General features: G+C 40.0%; 1 protein-coding gene across 2 annotated transcripts in view; it reads left to right on the top strand.

Annotated features, from left to right (window-relative positions):
- Nucleotides 1–11,531, top strand: part of CORO2A (coronin 2A) — a 179,944-nt gene that overhangs the window by 145,476 nt on the left and 22,937 nt on the right. The window lies entirely within an intron of this gene.

Below are 11,531 nucleotides of genomic sequence, written 5' to 3' on the forward strand. Positions count from 1 at the left end.
CCCTGGCGCACACAGCACCCTGGGGAGAGGGATTATACATTTTACTCACCCCATCACCACATGTACTCGAGAATTTATTTTTTTTTGGTGGAAAAAATAATATTCATAGAGTAAAAGACACCTCTATAGGTTTACTTTCCTGGTCAGACCACTGCCCGATTTTTCTTTCTCTTATAGAATAATTTTTTTTTTCATATGATAGGGTATGGCGCCTTAATACCCATGTATTTCAACATCCAGAATACCTACCTAGTACATTAGAGGCCATAAAGGCATATTTTTTAAATAACGATAAGGGTGAAGTAGCATATTCTACGTTATGGTGTGCCCATAAAGCTACTATTAGGGGTCACTTTATTTATTTATTTATTTTTCTTCGCTTTTTTTTTATTTAAAGAAATTTAATATATACAAAATCCATTAATGCTTACATCATTATCACAAAAAAAAAAAAACACCCCCTCCCTTTTCCTTCCCTCCCCTTAAGACAGCCTGCCCGAAATCCATTGACTTCCTTCCTTTCCCTACTCCTCTCATACTCTTTTCTCCTTTTCACTATCTGCTTTCTCCTTTCTCCCAGGGTAGCCATTTATTCTTGATTTTTTTTATTTCTTTCACTGTCCTTGAACCACAACAACTCATAAATTCTAACCTTATTTATACCTCCTAACCATTCTTCCCTTGATGGAACCGCTGGGGCCAACCATTTCCTAAGAATCAAATTCTTTGCCACTCCTAATACTCCAAGTATAAGATCAGTATGCTTCGTTCCCATTGTTCCTAGTCCATAAATTGCGACCTTAGGTTCAAAGAGCAATAACACATCTATTCTAGCTTTAATAGTTTCAAACCCTACACCCCAAAATTTTAGCAACTTCGTGCAATTTCATATCATATGTAAGCAATTACTTCCCTCAAACCATTGTGCATTTTGCCTAACATTAATTTTATACAAAAATTGCGGTGAGTACTGTGCCCGATATACTAACATCAAAAAAGACACCCTATTATTTGCATTGATCGTTGTTTTTCTGATATTCTTTAACACCAGTTTCCACTCTTCTTCTAAAATTCCACCTATATCAAGTGCCTGTCCTAACCGTTTGACTACGTCCTCCCAACCCTTCTGACCTAACATTTTATATAAAGTACTCATTATTTTCTCCCCCCCCCCCCCCCCCCCCCCCCCTGTGCACTTTTAATATATTCTGTAATGTGACAACACCCTACCTTTAATTTCCCTTTCGGTTCTTCTTGTCCCAAAGCGTCTTTTAACTGTACATAACCGAAGTAGTTAGTATTTTTTAGATTAAAGCGTTCTCTCAAACACTCCCAATCTATTATTTTCCCATTTGTGCAAACCTGCTCTAACAACCTAATTCCTTTATCTTCCCAATTCACATATTCTGCAATTTTCTTTATTTCTGGGAAGTTCTCATTTTCCCATAAGGGGGTACACCACACACTATTCATTATCCCTGTTGCTGACTTCATACTATCCCATACTTGTACCAATAATTCTTTAGCTATGTTCTCCTCTTCTACACCCTTCTTCAAACTCCCACTCTCCAACCACTCCCATATGGACCCATATTTCTTACACCCCCTTTCCAGATAATCCAACAATGTTTGTTGCTCTTGAATAACCAATGTTAATTGGGATGCTATGAAGTATTGATGAAAATTAGGGAGACCCAGCCCTCCTTCCTCTAAGGGGTGGTACAAATACTGACTCTTGATCCTGACTCTTTTTCCACCCCATATAAGACTGTTTAATATACTTTCCAATTTTTTAAACCAAGTCTTATTAATCCATATGGGAGAAGCTCTCAATTAGTGTGTTATCATGGGGAGTAATACCATTCTCAGCAGTCCTATTCTATCTGCCATTCCCAATCTCATTTTCCTCCATGTATTTACCTTTCCCCTTACCTTCTCCATCAGAGGTACCAAATTTAATCTCTCAAAATCCAAGACAGCGCTAGAAATCTTACCATCCAGATATTCCAAACTATCATTAAGTCTTTGTACTTTTACAGGGCCAATAGGGACCTCAATTTCTACATCCAAAGGCATGAGACCGGACTTCTGCCAATTAATTTTCATTCCTGAGAAATATCCAAATTTTTCCACTAACCTAATCACTTCCTGTACTTTCTCTACCGGATTCCTAACAAACAAAAGCACATCATCGGCATATAATAACATTCTTTCTCTATCCCCTTGTATCCCAAACCCTTGAAAGACTTCTGTGTTCCTAACCATAGCTGCTAGTGGCTCTATAAAGAGTGCAAATAATAAAGGTGATAGCGGACATCCCTGTCTTGAACCTCTTTTTAAAAAAATCGTATTAGTACATTTCCCATTAATAAAAATTTTTGCTATAGAAGCTGAATAAACCATTTTTATAGCTTTTAAGAATAAAGTGCCCAAACTAAATCTTTCTACCACCCCAAAGAGGAAGCCCCACTCCACCCTGTCGCACGCTTTGTTGGCGTCCAACGACAGGATGGAGCGGGGATCCCCTCGACGTGTTTGAATGTTAAGGAATGTCCTGTGTATATTAGAAAACATATTCCTACCTACCATAAAACCCCTTTGTTCTTGCCCTATCACCTCACCCAAAACCTTTTTTAATCTACCTGCCCATAGCTTTGCAAAAATTTTGTAATCCGTATTCAATAGTGATATAGGACGGTAATGCTCCATCTTTTCCCTGTTGCTCCCCTTCTTGGGGATCAATATTATCACTGCTTCAGACATTGAAGGGGACATAGCCCCTCTTTCCAAGGATTCATTAATAATCTCCAACAAGCAGGGCAACAGAGACCCATGAAATCTTTTATAAAAATCAAATGAGAACCCATCAGACCCTGGGGCGGAATTCCCCGCACATGTTCTCAATGCTTCTTGGACTTCCCCCAAGCTAATCCCCTCATTCATTTTCTTCTTCCCCTCCTCATTTAAACTTGGCAGAGCTAAATAATAAAAGGGGTCACTTTATAAACCAATCTTCTAATTTTAAGAAAGAATTACTTAAAAATGTGTTAGAAATTCAGCTGCAATTGGGTGACTTGCATACTGCAAATAAACGGAGATATGATTCAAATATTGCTAAGGAGATATCCTTGCTCTCTGATAAACTCCACGCTCTTCAGCACCATAAGTATGAACTAGCGACTAGAAAACTACGGTTAGAGCATTATTTGCAGGGGAATAGATCAGGCACACTTTTGGCGCATCAGTTAAAAATGCAACAAAGTAAATCTAGGATCCCTTATGTTTACAATAAAAATAAAACAAAAATTATAGACCCTAAAGGTATTGCCGAGGTATTTGTTGATTACTACAGAACTCTTTATAATTTAAAAGATGACACTACTACCCACCAACCAACTCAAATAGAGATTAAATCCTTTTTAGACAGTCTGAACTTACCAAAAAATTCAGAGGATCAGTTACATACTTTATCCAAGCCAGTCACTGAGTTAGAGATTCTCCAGGTTATAAGATCTTTGAAAATGCATAAAGCTCCCGGCCCAGATGGGCTCTCTATTGAATATTACAAAATTTGTGGACCCCTTGTAGCACCTTACTTAAAGAGAGTATTCAATAAAGCCATTACACAAGGGGCATTTCCCCAGAAATGTTAAAATCCTTAATTATTACTCTCCCAAAGGTAGGTAAAACCCCGTGCCATGTGAATGATGGAACACATCGCATTATCCATATTGTTTCAGTACTGGAGGAAAAACGAGCGCCTTCTCTGCTTCTTACATTGGATGCAGAGAAGGCGTTCGATAGAATTCATTGGGATTACATTTCGCAGGTGCTGGATAAATTTGGCTTTGGGGGAGGAGTTAAATCAGCGATAATGGCACTATATCGGGGCCCATTGGCATGTATTTACACTTCTGGGGTTAGGTTGAGTGAATTTCAGATGTCGAACGGAACAAGGCAGGGGTACCCCTTTTCCCCTTTGATTTTTGTGTTAGCAATGGAACCATTGGCACAGAGTATCAGGGATTCGCCAACTATAAAGGGAGTGGAGGTGGGGAAAAGGGAATACAAAGTGGGACTGTTTGCAGATGATATTATTTTAAGTTTACTTAACCCAATGGAATCTTTAGAAGGAGTAGCAGAAGTATTAGAAAAATTAGCTAGAATCCGTTATTATAAAATTAACGTTAATAAATCAATGATTCTGGATATTGCAAACCCCCAATCATTGAAGGAAACTCTTTCTAATACCTTTTCATACCAGTGGGCTGAGGGTCAGATTACATACTTAGGGATAATTATTACACATCCTTTCTCCAGGATAGTGGAAGTTAATTGTGCTCTATTAAGGTCCATTGTATTACAAGATGTTACCACCTTTTTCAAGCTCCCACTTTCCTGGATGGGTCGAATTTCAGCTGTAAAAATGACTTTACTCCCAAAGGTATTGTATTATTTTCGTAACCTGGTAGTGCCATTCTCTAATCAGGAGATAAAGAAGTTACAAAATTTATTTATGCAGCTTATATGGCAAAATAAAAAACCGAGGGTTTCAGCAAACATATTGTACCTCCCTGTGAATAAAGGTGGCTTGGGCTGCCCGAACCTGTGATGGTACTTCCATGCGGTGGTCCTTGATCAGGCTCGGTATTGGTGGCAAAATGATAAACTAAAACAATGGGTTTAAATAGAATCGGAACTTGTAAAAGAGAAAACCTGGGGCGATACATTATGGGTTGCCAAACTAGGTAGGGAAAATGTAAACTTGAGGTATCTAACCATTGTAGCAACATTAAATATTTGGTGTCTTAAAGAAATAGAAAATGTACATGGGTCATTATCTAGGATTAATTTGCCGCTATCAGTAATAGAAGCATTCATATAAGGGTCAAATTATTCAAGCTGGGTATCCAGAGGTATCGCCAGGTATGGCGACATCCTGGGGAAAGACGGCTCTCTCCTTCCATTTGAGAATCTCAAAGAGAAATATGACTTGCCTAGCACAGATTTTTATAAGTATTTGCAACTTCGTAGTTATGTATTATCTATCAACTTACCCGTTAAGGGGCGTGCCCCCCGTATGAGCCAACTCTTTGTTAAACAACATTTACAGAAAGGAATTTCCTCAGAATTGATTACACCTATCATTAAAATTCCATACTGTACGAGATGGGAGGGTGACCTCTCACAGTCCTTTTCGGACTGTGAGTGGAAGCATTCATTCACACTTAATAGCCGAACCTCTAAATGCATTTCCTTTATGGAATCCACTAGGAAACTGTTATACAGATGGTATTTAACCCCAGCAACATTATCAAGGATGTTCCCGGAACATTCCAACTTGTGTTGGAGATGTGGCTTGAAAGTGGGGACACTTCTTCACATTTGGTGGGAATGCGAGGAATTATCTAGGGTTTGGGATCAGATTAGGGTAATGATAAATAATATAGTGGGGGGCTCCTGTCCTTGGGGACCGGAGGTGGCTTTATTGCTATTATGTCTTGACCATCTTCCCAGTCCGGATTTAGTTGTAGTTGTGAATTTGGTAACAATTGTGAAAAACAAAATTGCAACTAAAAGGAGAAATACCGAACCTCCCGACCTTATTAATGTACTGAATACGATGCACCAAACTTGCAAAATGGAATATAATATAGCACAATCTTCTAATGACCTTTCGCGTTTTTATTATTTATGGTCTAAATGGTTAAAATATAGACCCTTGACAGATGAGCTATTGGTTTGATTTGCGGGTTTTCCATGGTGGCCCTCCAGTCCTCTTTTTCTTTTTGCTTCTCTGTGTACCACATTTGCTTGCTGTGTGTTTGTTTGTTTGTTTGGTTTGATTGTTAACCATGTATGCTATGTAATGTATGCATAATAAAAAAAAAAATTATCATTTGAACGTTGGTGGCACGAGAAAATATAGAAAAGAATGATTGCCTCTGAATGCATGTGTCATGGTTCTTTTATTGTTGTAGAATGTAGATGCTGCATTATATGTTTTTTCTATATGTCTTAGAGTTTATCACTGCTATGACACCAACCCAATCTCTCTTTAAGTTTTTTCTAAAGTTCAAAAAAGCAGAGTCCAGGACAGATGCTATTAAACATTTCCACCAGAAGCAGCATTCACTGGTTCTTTAAAATCCAAGTAGCAAATTTATTGTAGGAAACACATGACATTGTGCAGTTTCAGGATTTCTATTAGTGGGTAATGCCGACTAGACTATTATAATTATTGTACTTATGCTGTCAAAATGTGTATAAATGAAAGGTCACCAGTGAATATGGTAGAGTAGAATCTCCCAATAGCAGACACTCGCAGGGAATAAAAAAGTGTCCACTATTGAGAGATGTCCCTTATTGGGAAAAGGGCTCAAATTTCTTCCTAAATGACCGAATATTGTCCTGTACTCACTGCAGAGTGTAATTACCTATAAAACACAAAAAAAGCTAGATTACAGCATAATCTCCCAGTGTTGTTTAATCACCCCTTATCTCCCCCCCCCGTGTATCATTTCATCCCCCCTTTTATACCCTGTAACATCTTATTCCCCAGTCATTTCCCCTTGACCCCCCCCCCCCGTGCCATTTCATTCCCCCTTCATTACTCTCTGTGTAAATTCATCACCTCCCCCCCCCTCTCCTCTTTATGAAGTGGCGCAGGGGGATAAAGGGGAATTAAATGGAACAGGGGGAGGGGGGGGGGGGGGAAGAATTGGCACAGGGGATGATAAGGAGGGGGTGATGAATTTGCAAAGAGGGCTATAAAGGGGGAATTAAATAGCACAGGGGGAGATCAAGAGGAAATAATGTGGCACCGGGGGTAATAAAGGGGGGATAGTTTGGAACAGGGGAATAAAGTGGCATGGGGGAGGGATCAGGGAAGGAGGGCGGTGAATGATGTGGCTGGCAGACAGACAGAAGCAGGAAACCACTGTTTAAACATTGATCTTTTGCTTCTGTGCTGGGGATTCTGCAGCTGGGGCCGGGGCCTTGGCCCCTTACTGGGGTATTTGCTGTACTACCTGACGGCGGCCCTGTGTAGAAGGTAGGGCTGGTACATAAGCTTGGTTGTCCCCTATTGGGGTTGTTTTGTCCCCTAATGGAAGTGTTTTGTCTCCTATTGTCCCCTGTTGAGAGGGTTTTGTCCCCTTTTGGGTGTGTCCGCAACCGCTATTGAGAATGTCCCCTATTCAGGGGGTGCAAATACATTAAGTCTTATGATACTCTGCTGGGGAATTAACCTGTTAAGGACATAGGGTCCTGGTAGTTAAGGACATAGGGCTTACCTGTACGCCTGTGGTAATTCCAGTTCCTGCCGCTCACCAGGCGGGGACCGGACCGGGATGCCTGCTTAAATCATTCAGCAGGTACCCTGTGCTAACCCCTGGGTTTCATATCGGCAATTTGCGGTGATTCCGTGTCAATTGGGTCCCCCATTAAAAATATAAACCGTTTTGTACGGCACTGTTTCCAAAACGGAGCCCCCAGCTGTTGAAAAACAACAACTTCCAGTATTGCTGGACAGCCACTGACTGTCAAGGCATGCTGGGAGTTTTGTAACCGCTGGAGACACCCTGTTTGGGAAACACTGCCGTAGGGTATTTTGGTGGCGGAAGCAAATCCCCAATTTAGGCCTCAAAAGCGCATGGCGCTCTCTCACTCTGGAGCCCTATTGTATTTCAAGGCAACAGTTCCAAGGCAATAGTGCCAAATATAGGGTATGTCCATACTCGGGAGAAATTGTGTTACAAATTTTGGGGGGGGGGGGGGGCTTTTTTCCTTTTACCTCCTTTTACCTAAAGTTGGGGTCTACACCAGCATATTAGTGTAAAAAAATAAAAAATGTTACACGAACATGCTGGTGTTGCCCCATACTAAAGAAAAAAAGACCCCCAAAATTTGTAACGCAATTTCTGCTGAGTACAGAAATATCCCATATGTGGACGCAAAGTGCTCTGTGGGCGCACAACATGGCTCAGAAGTGAGAGCGCACTATGTACATTTGAGGTCTAAATTGGTGATTTGCACAGGGGTGGCTGACATAAATGCAAAAAAATAAATACCCACATGTGACCCCATTTTGGAAACTACACCCCTCACGGAATGTAACAAGGGGTATAGTAAGCCTTAACACCCCACAGGTGTTTGACGAATTTTCGTTAAAGTTGGACGTGAAAATGAAAAAAAATAATGTTTTCACTAAAATGCTGGTGTTACCCTACATTTTTCATTTTCACAAGGGAAAATAGGAAAAAAAGCCCCCAAAATGTGTAGCCCCATTTCTTCTGAGTATGGAAATACCCCATATGTCGATGTAAAGTGCTCTGCGGGTGCACTACAATGCTCAGAAGAGAAGGAGCGCCATTGGGCTTTTGGAGAGAGAATGTGTCCGAAATTAAAGGCCACATGTGTTTACAAAGTGCCCATAGTGCCAGAACAGTGGAACCCCCCCACATGTGACATCATTTTGGAAACTAAACCCCTCGCATAATGTAATAAGGGGTACAGTGAGCATTTACACCCCCCAGGTGTCTGACAGATTTTTGGAGCAGTGGTCCGTTAAAATGATAAATTTAATTTTTAATTTGCACAGCCCACTGTTCCAAAGATCTGTCAAATGCCAGTGGGGTGTAAATGCTCAATGCACCCCTAATTAAATTATGTGAGGGGTGTAGTTTCCAAAATGGGGTCACATATGGTGGGGGGTCCACTGTTCTGGCACCACGAGGGCTTTGTAAATGCACATGGCCCCCGACTTCGATTCCAACAAAATTATCTCTCCAAAAGCTCAATGGCGCTCCTTCTCTTCTGAGCATTGTAGGTCAGCTGCAGAGCACTTTGCATCCACATATGGGGTATTCTCATACTCAGAAGAAATGGGGTTACAAATTTTGGGAGGCTTTTTTTGGGTAACACCAGCATTTTAGTGAAAAAAATAAAATTTTTCATTTTCACGTCCAACTTTAGCGGAAATTAGTCAAACACCTGTGGGGTGTAAAGGCTCATTGTACCCCTTGTTACCTTCCTTGAGGGGTTTAGCTTCCAAAATAGTATGCCATGCGTTTTTTTTTTTTTATGCTGTTCTGGCACCATAGGGGCTTCCTAAATGCAACATGCCCCCCAAAAACCATTTCAGCAAAATTTGCTTTCCAAAAGGCAAATGTGACTCCTTCTATTCTGAGCATTGTAGTGCGCCCGCAGTGCACTTATCCTTCACACATGGGGTATTTACATACTCAGATGAGATGGGGTTACAAATTTTGGGGGGCACTTTCTCCTATTACCCCTTGTAAAAATGTAAAATTTGTGGGAAAAAACTGCATTTTAGTGAAAAAAAAACTCACCTGCCATAATCCCATTGTCGCTCCTTCCCTTCTGAGCCCTCTATTGCACCCACAGAGCACTTAACGTTCACATATGAGGTATTTCCTTACTCAAGAGAAATTGGGTTACACATTTTGGGGGGCTTTCTCTCCTTTTACCCTTTGTAAGAATTCAAAAACTGGGTCTACAAGAACATGTTAGTGTAAAAAAATGGAGATTTTGAATTTTCTCCTTCACTTTGCTGCTCTTCCTGTGAAACACCTAAAGGGTTAACAAACTTTCTGAATGTCATTTTGTATACTTTGAGGGGTGTAGTTTTTATAATGGGGTCATTTATGGGGTATTTCTAATATAAAGGCCCCTCAAATCCACTTCAAAACTGAACTGGTCCCTGAAAAATTCCGATTTAGAAAATTTTGTGAAAAATTGGAAAATTGCTGCTGAATTTTGAAGCCCTCTGATGTCTTCCAAAAGTAAAAACATGTCAACTTTATGATGGAAACATAAAGTAGACATATTGTATATGTGAATCAATATATAATTTATTTCCTTACAAGCAGAGAGAAATAATGCAAGTATAGACAAAAATGTACTACTATGTTAAAGTAGAATATGTCATGAAAAAGCATTCTCGGAATCAAATTCATAAGTAAAAGCATCCCAGAGTTATTAATGCTTAAAGTGACAGTGGTCAGAAGTGCAAAGAATGCTCTGGTCCTTAAGGTGAAAATGGGCTGGGTCCTTAAGGGGTTAAAAACTGTCTGCTATTGGGAGGTGTCCACTAAGGGAGATTTCACTGTATATCAAGTTCATAAAAATCCAGCTTTCCCTTTGTTTCCCCCCCTATTTTTAATGGAATAGCTGCCCATTTATCCAGCATTACAACCCTTCATCCTACATTTCAACAAAATACATCTGAAAAAAATGTTTACCAATTTATTAATGGTAGCCTTTCCATTTGGCTTATTTACCACCCACTGTAGTCACTTTATCTTTGTTACTTTGATGTAATGGTCCCATAACAAAACAGATATTCATGTCAATTCTTTAACTAAACTTAACAGCACTGGAAGGTCATATGATCCACACTTTTGCCCTAATTTATTTTTTTTCATCCTCTTTTAAAGAGAACCTGTCATCAGTTTTATGCTGCCCAAACTGCGGGCAGCATAAAACTGATGCAGGCATTGTGATTTCAGGACATTATGAATTACTGTAAAACATTTGGGTATAATTTACAAATACTGCCATGACCTCGGGTAACTAGTCCTTTTGGCAGGTCCCAGTAACTTTTCCCTGCCTGGCCAGCTTTAGTGCCTCGTCTCTCTCTAACAGTGTATAGGAAAAGACACATCACTCTCACTCAAGCTGGCTGGGCGGCTCTCCAGGCTGATTCTTCTGATCGGTTGGCGTATGAACACTCAGACTTTGACCTATAAAAACTTTTGATATGTCACTAAGACATATGAAAAGTATTTTTATAAATGACAGGAACCATAAAGGGGTATTCCAGGAATTTTTTTTTATTTGACTATGCTACAGGAGCTGTAAGGTTAGTGTAGTTCATAATATAGGCCGACATTTATCATTGTAGTGTAAGTGGATCATTTTTCTACACCTTTTTTTGTGTGCTGGTAATGTGTAGGAGCACCAAATGTATTAAATGGTCGCAGAGCATTTCATAAATTTTATGCAAGTCACATTTTCTGAAATTTCTCATAAAGCTAAGCTAAGTTTGGGCTGGTGTAGTTTTAGAGACTTCAGTGGCTTTGCACCTTTTTTTTTTTTGCGACTTTTCACTAAAAGGCGCAGTTCATAAAACCCTTCCATATCATCAGTATTGCCAAAATCATTGGATTACAGCTCAAAATCAGCAGAAATGTGTAAACCAAAAGGCGCAAAAAAAGGCTTGCACCTTTTTTGCGCCTTTTGTAGACACAAAAACAGTCTAAAGACAATGATAAATGTCGGCCATAGTGTCTGTACCTGTCTCTGATAGATGGTCTTGCATTCTTATGTGATCTTTGCTCTAAATGTTCATTTTTATCAGCATACAAAATGACTCCTGTCTCAGGTATCCTGGTATTCCCAGGATGCAGTGTGTCCGAGACACGTCCTCACTAGTCAGGTGGTGATAGGGAGCCTGTTCTGCTTCAATGGGTGGAGCAACCACAGGGAATTTGCAACAGCTGGAGGCA

Source organism: Hyla sarda, chromosome 1 (genome assembly GCF_029499605.1).
Source record: "Hyla sarda isolate aHylSar1 chromosome 1, aHylSar1.hap1, whole genome shotgun sequence".
NCBI classification, from domain to species: Eukaryota; Metazoa; Chordata; class Amphibia; order Anura; family Hylidae; genus Hyla; species Hyla sarda.